Source organism: Erythrolamprus reginae, chromosome 2 (genome assembly GCF_031021105.1).
Source record: "Erythrolamprus reginae isolate rEryReg1 chromosome 2, rEryReg1.hap1, whole genome shotgun sequence".
NCBI lineage: Eukaryota > Metazoa > Chordata > Lepidosauria > Squamata > Dipsadidae > Erythrolamprus > Erythrolamprus reginae.
The window spans coordinates 51647502-51673985 of record NC_091951.1 but is presented as its reverse complement, the minus strand read 5'-3'; the positions used below and the strand labels follow the sequence as shown (position 1 = coordinate 51673985).

Below are 26484 nucleotides of genomic sequence, written 5' to 3'. Positions count from 1 at the left end.
TTGTTGTAAAGCACTATGAAATGGTATAACAGTCTAAGTGCTATTGGAATCAATCACTACATCTGGACCAAGACTGTTCCTAAATGTTCTGAATTCTTAATTTCATATCTGAAAGTAGTCTTCTTACAAAGGATGTACATAAGATTTATCTCCCGACAGGGCACTTAAGAATTTTAGATATCAATATTATTAGGACAAAAGGTATCAAAATATTTATTATTTATTTATTTATTTATTATTTAGATTTGTATGCCGCCCCTCTCCGCGGACTCGGGGTGGCTCACAACAAGGCATAAACAAATCGCAACAAATCCAAATAAATTTAAATATTTAAAAAAAGTTTAAAAAGAATATATGGGGAATTACAGTTTTTGCTGGCCAACTTACTAGTAATATGTCTAGCAATCCGATTGATTGATTCAGGGTACCTTCAAGTCAATTTTAAGATCTGGCAACTTTCTTGCAAGAAGTGCTTTGCTGTTTCCTCCTTCTTAGGGCTGAGGGAAAGTGACTGGCACAGAGTCATCCAGCTGGTTTTGTGCCAAGGTGATAATAGAATTTATGCCCTCCCAGTTTCTAGCCTAGTGTGTTAACCTACACCAAACTTGTTCTCTCTTGGCAATTAGATATACAGTTGCATGTTCAAAGAAGCACTTACAATTAATTCATCAAGAAAACAAATAAATAATGTGACTCAGTCCCTTGTTGACTATCTAGGATTGATAGCAATCTTTCTAGATCCAAGCCACTGTTTCATCTAGATCTTTGTCTTAGATTCTAGATCTAAGATAAAGACAAAGCGCAACAAAGAACAACAGCTAGTTCTGAGCTGTTCTATAACAACTTCTTTATAAAAATGTTTTAACAACAAATCAATATTTTGAAAGGCACTTGATCCAAGGGGTTTCAGAATGCTGAGGACCATTAGGAATAACTTATTGACACAAGTCCACAAATAACAAAAGCTCATATATAATTATTGCTTAGACTGAAATAGCATTTGGCTTATCTGAATTCAGTTTTAGTTTCTTAAGATGACATTATTATAGAAACATAGAAACATAGAAGTCTGACGGCAGAAAAAGACCTCATGGTCCATCTAGTCTGCCCTTATACTATTTTCTGTATTTTATCTTAGGATGGATATATGTTTATCCCAGGCATGTTTAAATTCAGTTACTGTGGATTTATCTACCACATCTGCTGGAAGTTTCTTCCAAGGATCTACTACTCTTTCAGTAAAATAATATTTTCTCATGTTGCTTTTGATCTTTCCCCCAACTAACTTCAGATTGTGCCTCCTTGTTCTTGTGTTCACTTTCCTATTAAAAACACTTCCCTCCTGGACCTTATTTAACCCTTTAATATATTTAAATGTTTCGATCATGTCCCCCCCAAAATTAAGAACAATTTTGTTGTTTCACTAATGAAGAAATACCTAGGCATTCCATTATAAATTAAATGTGTTTAAAATATGACGTGGAAATGGAGCCGGTCATAATTTATGCAGAGGGTTTTTTTTGCAGATTTTCTATGTTAGAATGAAAACATTCATATTAAATTGGAGGTAAACCTGTGCATGGATGAGGGGGGAAAGAAACCCATTAAATAGGGTTTCCACCCCTTTCTTTTTAAAGATGAAATATACTGGGAAGCCAAAAGAGACTTAAAGAGTGGTTTTTCCCCTTCTTTTCAATGTGACAAACTAAAGGACCGTCCCACAAGAATATAGGCTTCTCTGAATCTGTTACAATGCACAGCGGGATTCAGCTGCATTATATAAATATTTGATGATCGCTAAATCATTTATGGCTCTGTCAGGGGTCATTTTACTTGTTTTAGATTAATAATTAAAAGGATAATTAGGAGAATGTATAATCTGAAATGTTCATCTAATTGTTCATTTTATAGTTATCTCTTACCGGGTTTTACAGAATCTCTCTCTCTCTCTCTCTCTCTCTCTCTCTCACACACACACACACACACACACACACACACACACACCTACACATATGTGCCTGTACCTTGGATGTCTCTTTTCTCTAGTAAATACCATCTCCAATATTCTAAAGGCATGAAATATTCCTGGAATTGTGCACTAATCTATTTGCAGATGCACCCGTCAGCTATCATTCTGGGTATTAAAAGTGGCGTGGATTATCTGGAGAATTCTTTATTGTGCCATAAACGTCAAAAGGGGGAAAAAAAACACCCAGGTTTTCTTAACAAAGATCAGCAGCATGACAGGCCCTATCTTCCAGTAAGACACAAGGGGAAAAAACTGAAAATGAAGAAAATCTAAAAAGCAAGTTCAGACACCTATCTCAAAATTCCTGTTCTTTTCTTTTTTCTTTTTTTGGACAAGTGAGTTTGACTTTTGATAGGTGACAGTGACAGTGTGTCTCCTGAGTTCTTCCTTTGGGAGAAGGGTGTGAGGAATGAAAACAAGGAGTTAGTCTGACAACAGCATTCATTGTAGCCCATCCTATATTTCTACCTTTGGAACTTGGGATCAGTTAGATGTTTCTGTGTATATATCAGCCACTGCCTGGACCAAAACCCCACTTTAGACTGCATTCCTGAATTAAATTGAATAATTCTTTGGTTTTACAGTGTCTGGATCTCAGTTTTGGCTGACTTCCCTCTACCCTTGGAACTTCTGTTGGAAGGAACAAAAGGAAATGGAACAAAACAGTGGTGAAATCCTAATTTTTTTACTATCAGTTCTATGGATGTGGTATGGTGGGCCTGGCTTGGTAGGCGTGGCAGGGGAAGGATACTGTAAAATCTCCATTCCCACCCAACTCCAGGGAAAGGATATTGCAAAATCCCCATCTCTCCCCCCCCCCATTACTGGGGAAAGGATATTGCAAAATCTCCATTCCTACCCCAGTCTGGGCCAGTTAGAGGTTGTATTTGCTGGTTCTCTGAACTACTAAAACTTTTCACTACTGGTTTTCTACAACCTGTCAGAAACTGCTGGATTTCACCCCTGGAATAAAGGTAGCTGATCTCTCAGAAGAGGTAATATGAGTGTCTAGTTTTAAACTTTATTTTTTTTATGCAAAGATTCACTGCCCTTAAATGATGATGAAGAGTGAACCCAATAGAAAAAATAGGTCAAGATTAAAAAAAACACACCACATGCCCCTCTACAGTTTTTATCATACATTTATAATAAATTATTTGGATTTTATCTCTGGAGTATAGGCACATAATTAATTAATTAATTATCTATCCAGAAATTTTGAATTTTATTTGTCAAGTCCGCATGTTATTTTACTTGTCAAGATCATAATTCTGCCATTCAAAAAACCTTGAAAAATATGGGAACAGAAGTTTTATATGCGCTCATAAATGAAAAGAAATGTTGGAATAATTCAATGCTTTTTATAAGTGTGATTTTACATACATAAAATTTGGTATAAAACTTAAACTTTTTTTAAAAAAGTATGATTGTTGAATTAATGTTAATGGAAGTTTTTAAAATTATAATTTTAAGGATTGTTTTTATGTATATTAATTGGATTGATGTACTCTACACAGTCGGAGAGAGGCGGCATACAAATCCAATTAAACCTTAAACCTTAAAACAATGATGTCAAACCTTCTTTGGCTCAGGTACCAAAAGGGTGCATGTGCATGCGATAGCACATGCGTGCATGTCCACACTAATAATGCAATGTCCTCCCCTCCCATGCATAAACACATGCCTTACTGAAGTCTCCGGGCTTCCGGTTGGCCCATTGGGTCATTTTCCACCATCCCCAGGCTGTAGGAGGCTTCAGTAAACTGCCTGAACCCTGGAGAGAGGGAAAACGGCCAAAAAGAAGACTGAAAATCAGCTGGCGTGTGCTGGAGCTGACATAAGTCAATGCATTGCATGCCCTCAGATATAGCTCCACGTGCCATCGGTGTCACACATGCCATAGGTTCACCATCACTGATTTATAGCATTGAAGTGAATGAATTGTAGCCCATGTGATAGGACAGGGATGTCACATTGTCACAGTGGTGTCATATGATGTATTGGGATTTTACCGCACGAATCCCAGCGACCAATTATGTCCCACAGAGTTGGCCTTCTCCGAGTCCCGTCGACAAAACAATGCCGTTTGGCGGGACCCAGGGGAAGAGCCTTCTCTGTGGCGGCCCCGGCCCTCTGGAATCAACCCCCCCCCGAGATTAGGACTGCCCCCACCCTACTTGCCTTTCGCAAACTCCTGAAAACCCACCTTTGTCACCAGGCAAGGGGAAATTGATTCCCTTCGGCTGCTCCGTTTTATGTATGGTTTGTTTGGGTTGTATGATTGTTTTCAATTAAGGGTTTTAAAACTGTTTTTGCTGTTAATGTTGGATTTGTATATTGTATTACTGTTGTGAGCCGCTCCGAGTCCTCGGAGAGGGATGGCAAACAAATCTAATAAATTTATTATTAATTATTTTCTCCCCTTTGCTAAACCAAGCGTGTGCCTGGCCAGCACGCGACGCAACCAACTCGCAGGCCAGGAGTTTGATAGCCCTATGCTAGGGTTTTGCTTGTTTTTATTATTCAGCCCAAGTAAGTTTGGGTTGGTTATAATCACAAGTTTCACTTATTTGTAATCCCTTTAAAGACTCCTAGCTTCAAATCTATTAATCCTATTTGATATAAAAGTCAGAAACAGAACTTGAATTTATTAACTGTTTACTGTTGTAATCATCTATTTTCATCATAGGAATTTGTAAGTAAAACTAAACAATCCAATCATTCTGACATCTCACAGGAGTGTAAAATGATCTCTATTTATTTATTTATTTGCCAATTTCTACATAATTTGGATTTGAACAATTTTCACAGAACGTTAGAAACAATCTTTCTGTATTCCTTTTAAATCCATTTTCTCCATTAATAAGGTTACTGCATTTCTTTTTCTTTTTCGTAAAAAAACCTGTTGTATTAAAACGTTAGGGAAAATAAAAATGTAACTCCTCACTTTTATCAAATTTTCTATTCTTAAAGCCATTTTTCCTTTAGATTTGTCTGAGTGATTGCTTAGCCTGGGAAATGGTTCCTTATGGATAATCTGTTCTTTTGAACAGCTTATTACAAAAGGCTAACAAAATACTGCCTGCTTGAACAAGTAATGGCCATTACATTTTAATAGGCTTTAGCATCTAACAGAAATAGCTTTTCTGAAGCCCATCAAGATGAAGGATTTGGATGACCTAATCTTAGGGATCTTTTAAAATTCTAAATGGAATCAGAATTTGTGAAACAAAGTGGTACCTCTACCTAACAACGCCTCTACTTAAGAACTTTTCTAGATAAGAACCGGGTGTTCAGGATTTTTTGGCCTCTTCTTAAGAACCATTTTCTACTTAAGAACCCGAGCCCAGGAAATTTGACAGTGGCACGAAGGCTCAGCCAGTTTCCTGCCATTCCCCCTGGGTTTCTCTCTCTGGTGCAGTGTATGGGAGGCAGCCTCGCGCCAGGTGTATGGGAGGCGTGTGCTCCTCCTCGGCGCCTCAGATTCCCTCTCTCTTTTTTTAAAGCCTTAAAGTTTTGAATATTTTTTGGATTCCCCTCACCTCACCTTCTTCCTTCGGCAGCGACTGTCCTCCTCCTCTTCTTCCCCCTCCTCCTCCCACCCAAATTCTCAGCTTTGATTTCTTTCCTAAAGGGTTTGCACGCATTATTTGCTTTTGCATTGAGTCCTATGGGAAAAATTGCTTCTACTTACAAACTTTTCTACTTAAGAATCTGGTCACGGAACAAATTAAGTTCTTAAGTAGAGGTACCACTGTAGTTCTCTTCCAACCTTCCTCAATGCAAGTACAATACCAAAAAATAATAGAATTTGGTGGTCTAAAATCATTAAGCAGAGTTAGAAAGTCAATTCTGAAAAGTTAAAGGTGTACTGTCTCCTTGGGTTGCATACAGCCCCAAATAATTATTCTGGCATGTTTAAAGTATCTTGGGATTTATACATTTTAGAGGAGGGGGACTATTTGATTTAAGGCAGTGTTTCTCAAATAGTGGAGCACTCCCCTACCCGAGGGGGCACAGAGCAATGCCAGGGGGGCAGGTGACCCCAGGGAATGTGCTCTTATTTTTTGCCTCAGGGAGTAGGAGGCACATCCTACTTGACACTTGTACCAGTACGTCCATCGTGTTCCTTGGCATTGTGTCCCGGGCAGCCCATTCTAAAAGAAAACATCTTGCAAGATCGACACAATGACACGATGCTGAGAAATGCAATGGAGATACTGGTACAAGTGTCAGGTAGGACGCGCACAGGGATGGGCTAACTGGTCGGACGGGGTGGAGAGGCAGTGGGGTAGCGAAAAAGGAGCTCCATCCCAGAGCACCCAATTTGCACTGAAAGATGTTGAAAGAAAATGCAGGGCGTCCTGCATAAGCCGTGCCCACAGTGTCATAGTAAAAATTTTGGTAGCCCTTTACTGAACGTGTGTCTCGTGGTAGGGCACAATTTGGGGGGGAATGTTTACCTCTTCCTCTTTGGGGCGTAACCAAAAATAATTGAGAAGCACTGATTTAAGGGAATGAATGAATTACTCTCCTATATTTTCTTTAGTTTAAGGCATAAGGTTGTCTTTTAATCAGTGCCTTCCCAAAAAATTAGAGCTACCCGCAATGGGGCAAAAGAACCGTTGTACATACCTGAACGGTCTTCTCGATGCACTGGAAGGAGAGTCCAACATGGGTAATTCACCAATCTTATTGGTAGAGACTGAGTTAATTTAAATATTTAAATATGAGGTAGTCACCGCCCCTTAGCAGCCCCCAATACCTCAGTTTTAAAAACGAAGCCAGTTTAAGGATAACCTGTTTATTGAACAATAACCATATAACCTCATAACAGTGTAAATTGAATCCCAAACTCCAGCGACTTGGCGAAACAACCATGCCGGGTGGGTTTGGACTCTCCTTCCAGTGCATCGAGAAGACCGTTCAGGTATGTACAACGGTTCTTCTCCACTGCATCTGTAAGGAGAGTCCAACATGGGATATGCCAAAGATTACTGCCCATGGGAGGGAAAAGGCTGAGCTACGGTCGCAGGAGTTGAACACACTTGCTGCAAAACCCGTCTCCCAAACGAAGCTTCCGCCGAAGCCACTGAGTCCAGTTTGTAATGGCGTATAAAGGTGGTAGGAGACGCCCACGTAGCCGCCCTGCAAATGTCCTCAATGGACGCCTGAGTCCTCCAAGCCACTGAAGTGGCTGCACTTCTAGTGGAATGTGCTGTTACCCCGGTTGGTGGTACTTGAGACCGGGCCTTGTAAGCCTCCTCAATACAGTCTTTCAGCCAGCGACTGATGGATTTAGCTGATACTGCCAGACCCATTGATCGCTGACCAAAGGACACAAACAGCCGCTCAGATTTCCTGAAATGTCCAGTCCGTCTGATGTAGATTTTCAAGGCCCTCCGAACATCTACCTTGTGCCATCTCAGCTCAAGAGGGTGCTGTCCATGTGTGCAAAAGTCTGGCAACACTAATTCTTGAGCCCTATGAAACCCAGAGTTAACCTTGGGAATAAATGTAGGGTCTAACCTCAAAACTACCCTATCAGGGTGGAATATACATAAATCTGCACGCGTAGACAGGGCCGACAGCTCCGACACTCTGCGTGCCGACGTAATTGCGACTAAAAAGGCAGTCTTTAAGGAAAGCAAACGTACTGGAATAGTTCTCATCGGCTCGAAAGGAGGGGCTGTCAACGCCTTGAGTACCAGGGAAAGGTCCCACGTCGGGAATCTGTGTACTGGAGGCGCATGAGTGTTAATCGCGCCTTTAATAAAATCCCTAATCCAAGGATCTTGTGATAGGGAGCGAGCGTGGGGTACCCGGATGATGGTTGCCAGAGCAGCTAAATGCCTTTTCAAGGTATTCGGGGCTAACCCTTTTTCTATCCCTGACTGTAGAAATCGTAAGATTGACACAACCGAAGCCTCCCCCGGATTAAGGTGGTGATCCAAACAAAACTTACAGAAGGCCGCCCAAGTGGCCTGGTATAGTCTTACCATTGAAGGGCGACGTGCTGCCTGAATGGTGGATATGACCTCGTCTGGCAAGGCTTGCTGTCTCAGACCCGCCCTTTCAAGTGCCAGGCGGTCAGTTTGAACCACTGAGGGTCCGGATGGCAAACTGACCCCTGAACCAACACTACCTTGGAATCTGGAATCCTCCACGGGGGAGACACCGACAGGGCTACTAGGTCTGCAAACGAAGGCCGTCTCGGCCAATAGGGAGCCACCAAGATCATTTCCACCCCCTCCCGAATTGTCTTGTCTAATATCCTTTGAATAAGACACGTGGGGGGAAAGGCATACAGTAACCCCTGGGGCCATGGTGACCATAGGGCGTTGACCCCTTCCGCCCCTGGAGTCGGAAACCGGGAGAAAAACCTCTGCAATTGGGTGTTTGCTGGGGTTGCGAAGAGGTCCACCAATGGAAGACCAAATCGTAGCACTATCTGCTTGAAGAGTGCAGGGTCCAGCTGCCACTCCGAAGGATCCAGAGTGGACCTGCTCAGCCAGTCCGCCTGCACATTGCTGGTCCCGGCAATATGCTCCGCCGTCAGAGAGGCCAGATGAGATTCGGCCCAATCGAAGAGGTCCGTGGCTTGAGTCATGAGGCGATGAGATCTGGTACCTCCTTGATGGTTCAGGTGGGCTTTTGTGGCCACGTTGTCCGTCAGAACCAGGACATGCCTGTCCTGAACCCAGGGAGCGAAGGCCTGAAGGGCTAAGAAAACCGCTCTGAGTTCGAGAACGTTGATATTGACCTGGGTTAAGTCCTCCTGACACCACAGGCCCTGAGCTATATGAGGCCCCATATGAGCGCCCCAGCCCGACAAGCTCGCGTCTGTTGTGATGATCACACGCTCGTGGCTGCGAAGAGGAGAACCCTGGATCAAAGCTGGGGACAACCACCATGCCAGCGACTGCTTGACTGAAGCTGGGAGTCGCACCTTTCGGTGGGAGTGACTCACCTTGTCCCTCTGGGCCGGGAGGAGAAACCATTGGAGGCCCCTCATATGATGGCGAGCCCAAGGCACAATCCCTATGGCTGAGACCATAGTCCCTAGTACCTTGGACAATGTCGCCAACGGTATTTGCCTTTGTCGACGAAGGCTGGTTACCAATCTCCGTATATTGAGGACCCTCTCTGGTGTTAGCGAGACCGTGTCCTCTGCGGTGTCTATGATGGAGCCGAGGTGTTGGATTGATGTGGTGGGATGAAGATGGCTCTTCTCCACGTTGACCGTGTACCCGTGCCTCTCCAGAGTTTCCCGTGTGAGCGCCAGATGGTGTTGCGCTTGGACCATAGACTTGGACATAACGATTATGTCGTCCAAGTATGCCATAACTCTTATGGACTGGGCCCTTAGATGTGCTGTCAGAATGTCCATCAGCTTCGTAAATGTACGGGGAGCCGAAGATAGGCCGAACGGCATGGCACGGTACTGGTAGTGGACCCCGTTGAGACAAAACCTGAGGTACCGACGATGAGCTGGCCAAACCGGAACATGCAGGTAAGCCTCTTTGAGGTCGATAGAGGTGAGAAAATCGTTGTGCCGAACAGAGGCCAAAATTGACTGCAGGGAGTGCATGCGAAATCTGCGATACCGAATGAAGGTATTCAGGAGCTTTAGGTTTAATATCATCCTGAACCCCCCCGAAGACTTCGGCACTAGGAACACAACGGAATAAAATCCCGTGCCCTTGGCATGTTCGGGCACCTTCTCTATTGCTTGTATGTTGGGAAGGTGTGTTATCTCCAGTTGAAGATGACGTCTTTTGAGTGGGTCTCGTGTTAGTGGACAGGTGACAAACCGGTTTGGCGGGGGCTGCAAGAACTCCAGACGCAGTCCTCTTGATATTGTGGCCCTTGCCCATTTGTCGGTGGAGGTAATCCTCCAGGAGGCACTGAAGCGTTGAAGTTTGCCTCCTATGGGCTGTAATGGAGCCAAGTCATTTTGTGCGCCTGAAGCCACGTTGGTTCCCTCTAAAAGGACGCCGAGACTGATGGTATCCTCTGGGCCTATCCTGAAAGGCCGCTCGGTCCCCTCTAAAGGTGGGCTGGCCATACTGATTTTGGGTGTATGACCTATTACCTTGACTCGCCGAGGAAGAGGAATCCCAACGAAATGGCTGACGGCGAGCGTAAGGATTGGGTCTACGCTCCTGGCGCCGGTATGCTCTAGGGAGGGTCTTACGTTTGTCCTTATCCTCAATGAGGACAGGGTCCAAAGCTTCTCCAAAGAGCTTCTCCCCTTGGTATGGAGATGATGCCAGGTTCCACTTGGACTTCAGGTCCGCTGGCCAACTCCTCAGCCACAGGAGGCGTCTGGATGCAAGTGACGCCGCCATCCCTCTAGCCGAAAACTTTGCGGCATGGAGAGTTGCATCCGCAGAAAACTCCGCAGCTGCCAATAATTTACTGAGGTCCTGACGTAAGCGACCTTCTTCCGGACCTAGGCGGGCCTGTACCTCCTGTAACCACATTATGGAGGCCCTATTGAAAAATGAAGCTGCGGTCGCTGCCCGAAACGCCCAGCTTGCCATATTATGGGATTTCCTCAATAAAATTTCCGCCTTTCTATCCTCCGGCTTCAAGCTGTCACCAGTCTCAGATGGTACTAAGGCCTTAGAGATCAAGGTCATTACTGGCTGATCGATGGGCGGAAATTCTAGCAGCTTTTCCATGTCATCATCCAAGGTATAAAATTTCCTTTCGATGACTGAAGGACCTTGAGCTGCTGCAGGCTGTTGCCATGGGCGTTTGATGCTTTGCCTAAATATATCGGAGGATGGCACATGTTCGGTCTCAGGTTGGGGCTCCTTGAATAGCACTGCTGAAGGCTTAGGGTCCTCTGAGGCCTCGGAGGCCTTGGTTGGACCTGGTAAATCTGCCAGCTGCTTAGCTTTGTGTAGCAGAATTTTGAAAAGGGGAGCCTTAAAAAGTCCAGCTTGCACAGGAGGATCTGGAGCTGATTCATCATCTGAAAAATTGTATTCTTTTTCCATGTCCTCCAGGGGAGACGGCTCCTCCATCCAGGACCCCATACCCGAGGGGGGCGGTGCAGCCCACAGGTTCTTGGGCTGTGCAGAGCGGGGGTGTTGGGCAGTTTGTTGCACCCCCACAGCCATCCCTTGTGAGTATACATCAGAGATGAGGCCTTGCAAGGCAGGGGACATCTGCTGCCAGGTATCAGGTGGCACCCGCAACCCAGCCGCAGTGGGTGTAAAGGTGGCAGATGGGGCACTCCGTAATGAGTGGCTGGCAGACCCTGGTCTCTGTTGCTGAGGCCCAGCAGGAGGAACCACTTGAGGCATGAAGTGCTGCCTCTCTGGAGACCATTCTCTCTCAGATAATGTCTCTGATGGTCTCAAATTACATTGGGCTGGTGGATCCCTGGCCTGCAATAAGGGAGAGGTGGTTCTAGGAGTTAAGAGGGCTGCCTCCAGTCTCTGCTCCAACGCTTTAATGCGCCTCTCTGCCTCCTTCATTGATGAAGATGCTTGGGCCTTAGATTTGTCCTTGGACTTCCCCTTGCCTTTATCCTGAGGCAATACACTGGGGGAAGATGACTTCTCAAGGGTCTTTTCCTCCATACTCACAGTTCACAGTTGTTTTTAAACAGCGAGCTCAAGAGACACTTGACAGACACGACTGTCAATGGCCAAATATCAGCGAAAAATGGCGTCTAGGCAATTTAGAGCATAATGCTGCCCAGTGACAGTTGGTCGCGCCCAGTGATTGGGCGGAGAGCAACATTACCCGCCCAATCATGGCGGGCGCGGGATTCCTTGCCTTCCAAAATGGCGTTCCCGCTCTTTTCTGCCGCTGACAGCTCTCTGGGAGGCTCGCCGGTAAGGGCCCTGCCCCCCCCACGCTCGAATCTGACAGCCGTTTCAATAGCCGATCCGCGCGGCTTTTCCGGCTCAGCGAGCGGCTTGCGGCGGCGGCGGCAGCTGTCAAAATTAGCCGCCGAACAGCTGAGAGGCGCTGGCTGGGCGCCAAACCCAAGCGCCTTCATTCCCGGCGAAATTCTTGCCGTCCAAGCTTCCCAGTGAGGGGGGCTGACCCCCTCACCTTCAGCTGGCAGCCGGGTATGGCCACTGAGGCCGGGGACCCAAGGCTGAGTTGCTCCTCGCTGAGCATAGTACCCACTGAGGGAAGGGAAGCTCGAGGAGATTCACGGTGGGGGTGATTCTGCCCGCGGAGGGCAGAGACCCCTTGAAATCCCTTTCCTGATTCACAGCACCTGCAAATAGAAAGGGGAAAAAAAACCAGAAAATTAATAATTTATTATTACTATCATTATTAGTATTATTACTATTATTATTATTACTATTATTACTATTATTATTAATGCTTCATCAGAGAAGCCAACTCAACAGTCTCTACACTAAGACTGAGTTTTTAAAACTGAGGTATTGGGGGCTGCTAAGGGGCGGTGACTACCTCATATTTAAATATTTAAATTAACTCAGTCTCTACCAATAAGATTGGTGAATTACCCATGTTGGACTCTCCTTCCAGATGCAGTGGAGAAATATTGTTTTTAATTGTTTCATAACCTGTTTCTACCTTAAATACAGGTAGCCCTTGATTTATGATAGTAATTGAACAGTTTCTTTCTTTCTTTCTTTCTTTCTTTCTTTCTTTCTTTCTTTCTTTCTTTCTTTCTTTCTTTGCCGCCCTTTTTCCGCAGGGTGGAATTACAATCATTAAATCAAGGCATTATACTATAATATAAATGACTCTCATTTATTGTATCTTCTTATATCTATACTATTTCAAATAAGTGACTCTCTAGTCTCTTCTTAAGATTATCTATCTATCTATCTATCTATCTATCTATCTATCTATCTATCTATCTATCTATCTATCTATCTATCTAATTTTCTGGACATTTTCATAGGAGCCATTAAATGAACATCACAGTCGTTATGAAAACCATTCATTTGAATGGGCTTTTTTTCTTTTTTTTCCAGAAACAGGAAAAAATATAGCAAAACTTGGTTACAGGAATGTGGAACACTACAGAAGTTTGCAAAGATGACCCACATGAAACATGGTCACATAACCAGGGAGGAGTGTAGGCAGTGAAAATTTTACTACTACACTGTGGGCGTAGTTTATGCAGGATGCCCTGCATTTTCTTTCAACATCTTTCAGTGCAAATTGGGTGCTCTGGGATGGAGTTCCATTTTTGCTACCTCACTGCGTTCCCCCCCATCCGGGCAGTAGCCCACCCATGAGTGTAGGGCACCATAGAGTAGAGTACAGTAGAGTAGCACAGAACAGGAAAGGAACTTGGGGTCTCCCTGCTTAAGCAGGAGAACCTATACTATTTCAAATAAGTGACTCTCTAGTCTCTTCTTAAGTTTGTTCATTCATTCATTCATTCATTCATTCATTCATTCATTCATTCATTCATTCATTCATCCTTATAGGCCACCCAACTCCTTCCAGACTCTGGGCTGCATACAACATGTAATAAACAATAAAAAGCAATCTAAAAGCCCATTACAAAGCACTCATAAATTATAATGGCCAGATCCAGATGATTTCAGGGTGATCAATGGCCCCAGGCCTACCAGCAAAGCCAGGTTTCCGCAGCCTTTTGGAAGGCCAACAGGGCGGGTGCAGTACGGACTTCAGGAAGCAGCTGGTTCCAGAGAGCTGGAGCTGCTACAGAGAAGGCCCTCTCCCGTGGCCCCACCAGCTGACATTGTCGAGCCGACGGGACCTGGAGAAGGCCAACCCTGTATTGGGAGCTGATGATGCATTGGTGATGACAGCCAGTGTTTTTCAGCCCATAAACTTTGAATGATAGTAAAATGTCATTAAGCGAAGGCTACGTGTACGCATAATATTTCAAGGATCCAAAAGTGTTTTCCTTCTGTTACCTCATGTAATAGAACAATATTGATATGTTAGGATGAGTACATTGTTTATTCTGGACAGGTTATTTCAAAGCAAGCTTGCCAAGATTAATTAAGTAATTAAGTAATTAATTAATTACTTAATTACTTAATTAATTAATCTTGTAATTAATTAATTAATTACTTAATTAATTAAGTAATTAATTAATTACTAGATTTGTATGCCGCCCCTCTCCGTAGACTCGGGGCGACTCACAGCATACAATAAAACAATTCATAACAAATCTAATAAATTTAAAAAAACATTAAGAAACCCCATTATTAAAGCAGACATACACACAAACATACCATACATAAATTGTACAGGCCCGGGGGGTGGAGATGCCTCAATTCCTAGAACCAGAAAGAAAAGATTCTTTTCTACAGATAAATACACTTTGCATATAGCTACACTCAGTAAAAATCCAAACCAGAGTTTGATGTGTCCTGTGTGTATAATTAAACCTTTAGGTCACTATTTTCAACCTTGCCAATTTCACAATGGCCATGCTGACTGTCGAATTCTGGGAGTTGCAGTCCATGCATCTGGCAATTGTCAAGACTACAAAATTCAGCTCCAGGCACTTCCAAGCCAAAGATTGCAATTGGGGGAAGGCTTTTACTCTATGTTGGATTGCTTAGACGTTTTTTGTAAACACTCTAAACCAGGAGTGTAAAATTCAAGGTCCAGGGGCCAGATCTGCCCTGGAAACAGTGAAGGACCAGCCTGTGGTGCCTCTTCCAGAGATAACAGAGCTCAGGACGGCTGTATGCAGCCCTCCAGAACTCCATTTTATTTATTATTTATTTATTTTATTTATTCAATTTTTTAATGCCGCCCTTCTCCTTAGACTCAGGGCAGCTTACAACATGTTAGCAATAGCACTTTTTCACTGGCAGAGGGTTGCAGGAGGCTGTTGCAGCCAAAAATGGAGCTTGGGACTCTATTTTTGCTGACAGAGTGTTTGGGCCACCACAGGTGCCCAAGACACAAGTGACATTGAGCTGGACACATCCACCCTGGCCACACCTACCCTGCCCCCACTCAAGGTCAAACACAACTCTGATGCAGCTCTCAATGAAATCAAGTTTGACATCCCTGCTCTAAACCAAGAGGGATTTTTTTTTTTAGAATCTCAAATATGTATAACCTGAAGCGCTGATTAGGGACAATGTCCAAAGCATGACTTAACATAGTCTTGTCCTTATCTCCATAGGATTGCAAACTAAATTGTGACATTGTAACAAAAAGACAAGTAAAATTTTAGATTGCATCAACAAAAGTGATCATTTTCAAACCAGCAGAAATGATTGTGCCAATTTATCCTTCATGGGTGAGAACTCCTTGGCTATTATGTTCAATTTATTTATTTATTTTATTTTATTTATTCATTTGTCCAATACACAAATACATAGGAAGAAAAATAGACATGTAGTAATATACATAAGGGTAAAGTGAACTTAGAGGAGAGGATATATGAAAGAAAGAAAATATATATGATAAGTGAGAGAAAGGAAAGACAATTGGACAGGGGACGAAACGCACACCAGTGCACTTATGTACACCCCTTAATTTCATTTGTTTACTGCATTTGTTTATTGTGTTTTGTTTATTATGTTATATTATTTCATTCCTGTTCACCGCTGAGAGATTTAATTGACTGGGATGGTTTACACATTTATACACACACACAACTTTTCAAGTATAACAGGGTCCTACAAATTTCGAAGGGGTAAAATAAGATTGAAGGAACCTGAAACATTTAGCCTTGAGGAGCGAAAAGACTGATGGAGAACACAATAGGGCTGTTCAAATATTTAAAAGAGATGTTAGGGAGAAGAAAGTCAAGACATATTCTCTATCACTGCGGGGTGCAAGACATGGCACAATGGATTTAAGTTACAGGGAGACAAGTTTTGATTAAATGTAAAAAGAACTCCTTAGCAGTAAGAGCAATTCAACAGGAGAAGCAATTACCCTGGGATGTGGTGGGCTCCACTTCGCTAGGTGTTTTTTTAGTGGATGTCAAACACTTCTCTGTCATTTGCGATTCCTTCACTACCCGGGGGGTTGGATGGAAGAGTTTAAACAGAGCCTTTCAACTCTATGATTCTATGATTGCCTCATAATTCCCCTATTAAAATTCTACTGCACAAGATTTGGTAGAAAACTGTGACCCGCTGTCTAGCTATAGCCATTTTTAACTCGGCAGAAAACTCTTCACTACGATTAGAATATAATTATTTATTGGTCAAGTGTGATTGGACACAGAAGGAATTTGTCTTTGGTGCATATGCTTTCACTGTACATAAAATAAAATATACATTTGTCAAGAATCATGGGGTACAACACTTAATGATTGTCAGAGGGGTCAAATAAGCAATGACGAAACAATCAATATTAATTAAAAACAATCAATTAAAAATTAAGAAAATAAAAGCAACTGTTTCCACATACTTTAGGAATACACATCTCCTTTCCAGATTTGTTTATTAGATTTTTTTTGCTGACTATCTCACTTAGAAGTGACATTTTGGGTAATTGACTCATTGAAAATAAAGCAGAGTCAGACCAATGTTTTCGGTCTATATAGGATATGGCTTCTTTAATGACAGGATCAATAAAGGTGTCCTTCTTTCCACAGAAGGGGGACAAATGAAAGAATGTTATGGAACTCAGAAATGAAGATAGCAGCGAGGGCTGTAATGTTTCTTTCCCTAGGAGTAAATCTATTCAGCACGGCAGGACTTCTTATTAATAAACATTTATGAGGTAGTTCTTAATAGTACAATTCATACATGGTTTCTATGAGAAATGAATGTGGGGGAGGTTTATGCAACCATAAATATGAATAATAAACAAATTCTCTTCATGGAACAAGCGCTACCATAGTAACAGTGTATGGGGAAGAAGTAGGGGTGGGTTCCTCCCGGTTCATCCGAATTGGTAGTGACCAACTGGTGACGTCACAATGATGTCAGCTGACCAGATTGGTTGGTGTTAGTCTGTGGGTGCCGCCATCTTTTTAATTTCCCCCCCCCATTCTCAACATGCACAGAAGTAGAATTCCAGCACTGTGCACGCAGTCACTATCTGCTTTTTGACTTTGTTTTTTTTTTGCCACATAGCCCACAAGGAAGCCTACTGGCAGCAGGTAAGTTAGAACCCACCCCTGCTTCCAGGGTCTCCACCCCATGCTCCTTTTGGCTCCCAGTGGAATGTAGGAAGGCTTGCTAGGCCCAAAATGGAGTGCTGGGGGGGGGGTGTCAAGGGAGAAAGAAAAAAATGCTCACTGTTTGGGGATCGTCACGTGAATGGAGTTTGAGTTGAGGGCTTATTGTAAGTGGCTGCTAAGCTATCCTTCTAAGTTAATCGACAGTTGAGCTCTAAGAATGCCTGATGATCAATGGGCAGGTTCTCAGTTTCAAAACATGTTTTTCTGAGGTTCTTCACAGGAAGGGAGAAAGGGAGGGAGGGGGGAGAGAGAGAGAGAAAGAAGAAAGAAAAAGAAAGAAAGAAAGAAAGAAAAAGAGATAAAGGGAGATAAAGAGAAAGAAAGAGAGAGAGTGAGAGAAAGGAAGGGAGAGAGAAGATAGGAAAGAAAAAAGATAAAGGGAGATAAACAGATAAAGAAAAGAAAGAAAGAAAGAAGGAAGGAAAGAAAGAAAGAGAATAAAGGGAGAGAAGAGAGAGAAGAAAGAGGAAGGAAGCCCAACAAACCCTGCCATTAGACGTGGCTTCATAAGACACTTTGAAACAGCACAGTGATTTAGGACTGGAAGATATCTTGGAGGTCATCTAGTCCAACCTGTGCTGCAGCAAGAAACCTTACATTGTCAAGATTATTTTGGTGCCATATCCTAACAGAGAGGAAAATTGCCAGAAAGAATGAGTTTACTAAAATAAGGCTGCCATGCAGAGGAAGGCAGAGATAGTCCCTGACTTATAACCACCATTGAGCCCAAAATTTTGGTCGCTAAACAAGTGCGTTATTAAGTGAGTTTCACCACATTTTACTCAATCCATGACATTTCCTGGCTCTAACAGTGATGTGCAAGCTAGGGAAGAACATCTGAAGGCATGTGTGTAATGTTCTAATATACAGAAGTTATGATTAAATGGTTGTAAAAGCTTTACGAATCATTGCCTTGGAATGGACGGGTCATGGCAGAATAGCACATGCATAATTGTTGTTGTCCATCACAGAGAACACTGTGCCCCTCTCCTGCAAATATTTATCATTAATAAAACTTGTGATGATCATGCTAGCTTGCAGTTCTTCTGGAAACCTCCTTGGGGAAATTGACCCTGGAGCACAATTAAATTTGGGCACTAAACACCTTCACGGTACCATTTCTTTTCACATATGATTTTATTATTATTATTATTATTATTATTATTATTATTATTATTATTATTATTATTATTATTATTATTATTATTTATTAGATTTGTATGCCACTCCTCTCCGCAGACTCAGGGCGGCTCACAGCAGTGATTAAACAATATACAATAACAAATCTAATATTAAGAGACTAAAATAACAATTTAACATTAAAAGCCTAAAAAACCCCATTATTTAAAAAGCATACACACAAACATTGTTTGAAATACAGGAAGCCATGTATGTAGGAGGGCAACAAGTAGCAAGTGACATCCCGTGTATGATGCAAAATACACATTTGAGGCAATAGATGTGCTGACACTTACACATATGTGTTATTTGCAAAGGAAATGTATTTATTTATGAAGCCAGTGATTTTCAACCTTTTTTGAGCCGCGGCACATTTTTTACATTTACAAAATCCTGGGGCACACCACCAACCAAAATGACACAAATCTAATAAATAAATAAATACATACATACATACATACATACATACATACATACATACATACATACATACATACATAAATAACCCCCTCATATATACAATCCCATGTAACATTCTCTTATAAATACAGTCAATCATCAATCATCCCTCCTCAAATTTATACCATTTCTGGGTACTTCTGTCTTTCCCCCTTTTCTCTCTCAAGTTTCTCATTTCTCTCTCTTCCTCCCTTTTTCACTCATTCCTTCTCCTTCTCACTTCTCCTCTTTTTTCATCCCTGTCTCTCTCCCCCCTTTATGCGTGTGTGTGTGTATACACACTCGAACCATTTCCAAAACCAGTTGAGGGCTGGTTTTTTTTCCTCTTTTATTCTTTTCAAAAACAGGTGTGGGCTGGGGGGGTTTTCTTATTATTTGGGTGCTTTTTACAATATGCTTCAAGAAGCACCTCTCTCTCTCTTTTGCTCTCTCTCGTTCTCTCTCTTATTTTCTTTCTCTCTCATGCTTTCTCTCTCTTGTTCTCTGGCGGGATTAGTCATCTGTTGTCCTCCTGATGCTGCTGACATGGTGCCAGGGACAAAACACCCACCCACTCCTGAGGGAAAAGATGGACTGTTTGGGATGGGAATTAGCATCTCTCCCGCCGCGTTAAGTAGGCAAGGCAAGGCAGAAACTCGCCGGACGCGGAGTCTAAAAAAAGTGCCTGAGGAAGGCAGAAGCGAAGCGCCCCCACCGCCCGCTCGCTTTCCAACGCTGCGCCCGTTGCGCCGGGCTCTTTGCCTGAATCGGCCTCCTTTCTGAGGCTCGAGCGAGCCTCCTTCGCCGGCAGCTGGGGGGTCGGCTTCGCCCCCTGCCCAGCCGAAAGTGTGCGTGTGAGGGGGGAGAGCTTGCTTCTGCAACCGCATGGCCAGAGAGAAGCGGGATAGCAAGGCGGCGGCATTCTTCTGCCTGGCCTGGGCGCTCTGCTTGGTTTTCCCGGGCTTCCCGCAGCATGTAGGTGGCCGAGAAGACCGAGCAGGACTGTGAGAGGGGTGGGCGTTCCCACAGCGCTCGGAGCGGCTAGCGGACGGATCACCAGTGCCACTGCAGCCACAGCTGTGGGAGGAGCCGCGCCCCAAGAAAGCCGGAGAGAAGGACGGATCGGGCGGGGACAGCCACAAGTGGAAGCCTCAGCCCTGGAGCTCCCACTTGCAGAAGCCGCCCCTCCCCCGGCTATTGTCCGCCGCTATTAGCGAGGAGAAGCCATGAGCGCGAGGGGGCCGACTTTCAAAACAACCTTTGCTGGCCTCCGCCTCGCGGCACACCTGACCATGTCTCACGGCACACCAGTGTGCTGCGGCACACCGGTTGGGAAACACTGTATTAAGCTATATGGAAAATTATCGTGACTTGCTATTGAATGGCTACAATTTTTTGGGGGGGAGGGATAGGCATCGCATTTTGAGTCATACATTTATATATGCAAAGAACCCCCCAAAATCGTTATCCAACCCTAAGGTTGTGTCCAACTCTTCAAAGTCCCATGGATCATAACACACTGGGGCCCTGTTCTCCACTGTGGTGTTGTTCAGTCAAAATACAAATATACATGAATAATTACCAAAGATTTGGAAAATAGGCATTGGAATGATAACAATCCAACCATTATCTGAACTCATGAACTTAATTACTATTTTTATTTAATACAGCTATAATTCAACTTACACTACAAGGTTTTTTTTTTAAATACATGGTACCTCATCATACGAACTTAATTGGTTCCAGGAGGAGGTTCGTAAGGTGAAAAGTTTGTAAGATGAAACAACGTTTCCCATAGAAATCAATGTAAAAGCAAATAATGCGTGCAAATCCTTCAGGAAAATCCCAAACTTTAGAAGGGAGGCGAACAGAGGGCAGGGAGGAGCAGCTAAAGGGGGCGGGTGGAAGAAGCAAGGCTAGGCTAAAGGGTGAGTGGGAAGGAAGAAAGGCAAGGGGGGCGCCCCTCCCTTTTCTTTTTTCAAAAGACACAGTTTCAGTGCCTTTGCAAGCATGCAAAATCTTTACTCCTCCAAGCTGCCCCTCCCTTTTCTTTCTTAAAAAGACACCATTTCAGTGCTTTTGCAAGCATGCAAAATCTTTACTCCTCCAAGCTGCCCCTCCCTTTTCTTTCTTAAAAAGACACCATTTCAGTGCTTTTGCAAGCATGCAAAATCTTTACTCCTCCAAGCTGCCCCTCCCTTTTCTTTCTTCAAAGAAGGGGGGGGAAAGAAACCCCTTCATCCCAGCAGCAGCTGCTTGGGTTCGTAAGGAGAAAATAGTTCGGAAGAAGAGGCAAAAAAATCTTAACACCGGGTTCATATCTTGAAAAGTTCGTTAGAAGAGGCGTTCGTAAGATGAGGTACCACTATATGTCCTAGAGTTCTTAACCTTTAAAGAAACCCACAACACATCTGGTTTCTTTCAGCTTACTTCTTTATTGCAGTTAATACTACTCACTGTAGTGAAATGAAATAAAAGGTAAAGTTAATGACCTTTTGTAAAATTTGCAACCATAAAAACCTACCATCTCAAAAGAATCTTCCCCCACTCCCCGACTCACTTCCTGAAAACTTATATTCTATTCAACCTATTGGATGTTAAAATTAAGATTGTTGTGGTTGGCTCTGGTCCAGCTCCTGCCCCAAGGAATGTGGAGGTGGATGCAGGGGAAACATCAACATGTTATAGGCCTGTTTTGTTGCCGACAGAGTCAGGTAGTGAAGTTTCCTCGGAAGAAGAAGAAGGTGGGGGTGACTTGGAAGAGGGGAGTTGGGCAGACAGCCCAGGAGGAGATCAATCATCCTTATCATCCCTGGATTCTGAACAAGAATTTATGACACATCCACGCATGCGTAGAGTGATGCATAGGAGAGAACAACTGAAGGATTATTACAGGAGATAAGTGAGGCCACCTGTGGTTGGGTGGGGCTGCTGTAATTAGTGCTATAGATAAAAGAGCAGCCTGCTGGTTTAGCCTCATGGCAGTTTATCTGATTCATAGTTTCATCAAGATCGTGGATTTTGCTGTTCAAGATTGTGTGTGGACTTTCTGGACTTTAGAATTGGACTCAATTTCCCAGTTATTGGGTGAGAAATTGGATTGCATTTAACCTGTGCCTTGTGTGTACCAGAAAATCCCTTTGACATTTAAAAAGGGAGCTGTTTCTGTTTTTCTGTTGATAAAGACTTTTGGGTTTTCCTTCTATCGTGTGGTGTGTGTCTTTCTGGACTAATTACCCTGTAATTACGGGCGGTTGGGGCACACCGGCAGAACATAAGATTAATGTTAACATTCATAACATTCAATGGGACTTACTTTTTAGATCATACCGTAAGCTGCAAAACATGTTTTGGATTTATACAAGGATATCCTCTGTATTTGTCAATGAAAATGTGCATCTTCTATTGTTATTTCAGTTTTAACACTACAAAAATAGCCTTATGATCTGTGAAAAGTAAACAAAGCTGGGAAAGAGGGATTCCTAACGGATATTTCTCTTTTCCAAATAATATTTTCGGGGTGCCAAGTATGTTTTGGCGTGAAACTTATGCTATCTATAGGTAATTAATAGTAGCATCTACAAATAAATTATGTACTACATAAACTGTCTTTATAAAAATGTGACATATGGACAAATAAAAATGCTGGTTTATTGAAAGGGAATTGTTGTTTATGTTTCTCTTGAATTTTTATTAATCTTTAAAGGATTATTCTCATAAACAGCTGCCTTCCAAAATTCTAGTAGTATAAAATGAATTATAATTTATTTTTTAGCATTTAGCTTGTTAACATAATTAGAGGCTTTTCTTGCCTTACATATTTGGATATAGATTCCACAATTTGCCCCAGGATAATACACCAATATTAAAAAGCTTATAAAATCATTATTACAATATGGGGGAAATGGTGTTCGCCCGTGTGTATTTTGATCTGTGTAAACTACAAAGCCACTCATGGGAGCTGGGCAGCTACATAAATCATATAAACAACAAGTAAAATAGCACAGAAATTGGGCTCTCTACAAGCAGTCCTTAGTTATTAGTGGTTAATGTCATGCCCATGCCCAAAGACGAAACAGTGAGATCCAATTGAATCCAACTGCTTACTAGCTTTCACTTAAGGGACAGAATCTTGCCAGACTAAAGCTATAACTTTCTAACCTTCTAGATATATCCTGAGAGATTCTAGGGCAGTGTTGGTGAATGTTTTGGAGTTGTCATGTCAACAATTCAGAACATGCCTACCTTGACTCTCCTGACATCCCTCTCTCTCTTTCTCACTCTCTTTCTCACTCTCCCCCCCCCCCCCGCCTCTCTCAGACACACACACACGACAAAAGTGGCCTTACAGGACTTTCTCTCAAGACTTCCTCTTCTTCGGACCGTCTGATTGTCACACAAGAGGACCCTGATCTCCTGGTTTCTCTGGAACCTTTGAAAATTTCTACTGTGAAGGGAAAGTGTTGTTCCTTGGTTTGGTACTTATATTGCTTCAGGACAGTGTTTTTTTAAAAATGTATATCCTTGCAGGTCTCCCAAGAACCCCACCCCTCTCAGAAATTTGCTTAATCAAAAATATTTGCTAAATATTGAAGATATTGGGGGGGAAATGCAAAACGATGTGACTCTTCTCATAATTTTTATTTGCTTAAAAAGTTCAGCTGTCTTCGTGAAAAGTATTTTATTTGTAGCTACAGTATACCCAATACTTGTAACATTGTTATTTTTACATAAATAGGTCAATAAATAGTCTATAAATTCATCATTTTTCATTTTTTAATATGGTAAATAAATATAGCCCGTACAAAGAAAAACAGTTCTGGGATCCTTCATAATCTTTAAAAATAGGAAAAAGGGCCTAAAATCCAAAAACTCTGCTGCAGCAGAATTTGTTTTCCTTTTGTTTTAGCCTCTAGATGCCAATGCAGAGCAACCATCCAGCCACTTTGACAAGCCATAGAATTAGGTACAGATAAAGTCCTTGACTTATGAACACCATTGAGCCCCAAAATCTATGTTACTAAGTGTTGTGGTTGGCTCTGGCCCAGCTCCTGCCCCAAGGAATGTGGAGGTGGATGTGGGGGAAACATCCACATGCCACAGGCCTGTTTTGCTCCTGCTAGAATCTCCTGATGAAGGCTCCTCTGACGAAGGAAGCGTGAGTAGCAGGGAAGGGGGGAGTTTGGCAGACAGCCCAAGAGGAGATCAATCATCCTTATCATCCCTGGATTCTGAACAAGAACTTATGACAGATCCACGCATGTGTAGAGTGATGCATAGGAGAGAACAACTGAAGGATTATTACAGGAGATAAGTGAGGCCACCTGTGGTTGGGTGGGGCTGCTGTAATTAGTGCTACAGATAAAAAGAACAGCGTGTTGGTTTAGCCTTGTGGAAGTTTATCTGATTCATAGTTCGTCAAGATCGTGGTTTTGCTGTTTCCCTGTTCAAGACTGTGTGTGGACTTTCTGGACTTTGGACTCAATTTCACAGTTACTGGGTGAGAAATTGGATTGCATTTAACCTGTGCCTTGTGTGTACCAGAAAATCCCTTTGACATTTAAAAAGGGAGTTTTTTCTGCTTTTCTGTTGATAAAGGCGTTTGGTTTTCCTTCTATCGTGTGGTGTGTGTCTTTCTGGACTAATTACCCTGTAATTACAAGCGGTTAGGACACGCCAGCAGAACATTAAGTGAGACATTAGCTAAGTAAATCTGTATGTCTTTTCTTGCCTCAGTTGTTAAGAGAATCAGTGTCATTGTTATGTTAGTAAAATAGTTATTGAATGAATCCAGCTTTCCCATTGACTTTGCTTGTCAGAAGGTCGCAAAAAGGAATCACATTATCAATCCCAGGATGTTGTGACTGTCATAAATATGAGTCAATTGCCAAGTGTCTAGATTTTGATCAGGTGAACATGAGGATGCTGTAACGGTCATAAGTGTGGAAAACAGTCATAAGCTCTAAGTCGAGGACCCCGTGTATACTTGCAGGTGCAATAGAAGAAATAACACACGTAAAAGGGACACCTCCCCATTGTCCAATTTCTCTAAAAACATAACCTCCATAAAGCTCATTTAAGCATTCACTCATTCACCTATCTATGAAAGGAATTTCAGTACTATCTACAAATGAATCCAATGTAGTGTAAGTTGTGGTTGGTTCACGCCCAGCTCTTCTGGTAACAGATTTTGAACCACATGAGCTGGGTCCATCGGAGCATCAGAGACCTGTGTGGCTCTCGGAGGGTTCAGACATTGAGGGCGAAGGAGAGATGGAAGCTGAGGGTGCTGGAGATGTAGAGGTGGAAGCCCTGCACTGCCCAGTTAGAGCCTCGTCTGGGTCGTGTTGTGTATACTCCTGTTCAGTGTGGGGATTTTTCAGATTCTGATTCAGAAAGTGGTTATGAATTAGTGGTAGGGCCTGATTTAGAGGCAGAAGAAGTAGGAGACCAACCACAGGGCGTTTCTATGGGTTCAGATTCAAGTGAAGGAGAAGCAGATGTTAGATGGGTAAATCCTTATTTCAGATGCTTGCAGAGGCGAAGAGAGCAAATGTCAGGGAAGAAATATTAAGGAGAGGAATGGGTTAATTAATTAAGTAATTAATTTGTCACGTCTGGGTGCCAGCAGAAGAAAAGAGTTGAGTCATCAATCTGCGTTGAGAAATATGGAGGTTTCTTTCAAGCAGCTTCGAATGTAAGCTATGCCTTGTGTGCTTTTAGTTGCAGTTTTTATGACTCTGGGCTAACTCTGACTAGCCATAAATCTTAGAATGACTTGTAGAATGTTTTAATGATTTTGATGTTGCCTTGCATACCAAAGTTTAAGATAAGAGATTAGTGCTGAGTGCCGAGATGATTCAGTGTGGAACAAAGGAAAGAAAAATAAACATGATGTGGTGTTTTACAAATATATGCATTTAGCAATCCTTTATTCCAATTATCAGTGGCCTTAGCCGGTGATCAGAACAGGTTGGATGAGGAGGAGGTGATTAATTACCCCATTCTCAATGTCCGGGTGCACAGGATTATGGGATGACAGGAGCAGTTGTGCGGTTGCAGAAGAAGATCCTGGGAGTAATTATTATTATTATTATTATTATTATTATTATTATTATTATTATTATTATTATTTTTAATTGGATTTGTATGCAGCCCCTCTCCGTAGACTCGGGGCGGCTAACAACAGTGATAAAAAACAGCATGTAACAGCATGGAATCCTGCAGCAGGCTTAAAAGGGGAGGTTTTGTGGAAGTAGTCTTTGCAGGAGTTATCGTTTGTGGTTTAACAGAGAAAATGAAACAGATCCAGAGTTCCGTCTCTAAACCAAGACATTGCATCTTTGGAAAACAATCCAGTTTTTGGACACTTGTGTTTCGAAAGACTGTGGCTTTTGAACAATAGTGTGAGTACCTTTGCTGCAGCCCAATTTGGAGGCATTCTTTACAAACCTTGGGGGGGGGGTTTGAGACATTTGTTATCAGTTTTGCAGATAACTCTAACCTTTTGGTCATAAACAGACATTCCTCTGCTGTCATTGGGGCTCTCAGCCAATTTGTAAAGCAATATATTTTGTATTTCTGAAACCTTCAGTTTTTCTCTGTGTGTTTTGTCTTTCCTTGCTGCTCCACCGGTCCATCAGGCAGAACACTGCATAGCAGTGGGGTGGTGCTCAGGGTTAACACA

General features: G+C 42.7%; 1 protein-coding gene across 3 annotated transcripts in view; it reads right to left on the bottom strand.

Moving 5' to 3' along the window:
• PTPRG (protein tyrosine phosphatase receptor type G) overlaps positions 1-26484 on the bottom strand; it is a 922721-nt gene that overhangs the window by 423579 nt on the left and 472658 nt on the right. The gene's annotated exons all lie outside the window — the stretch shown is intronic.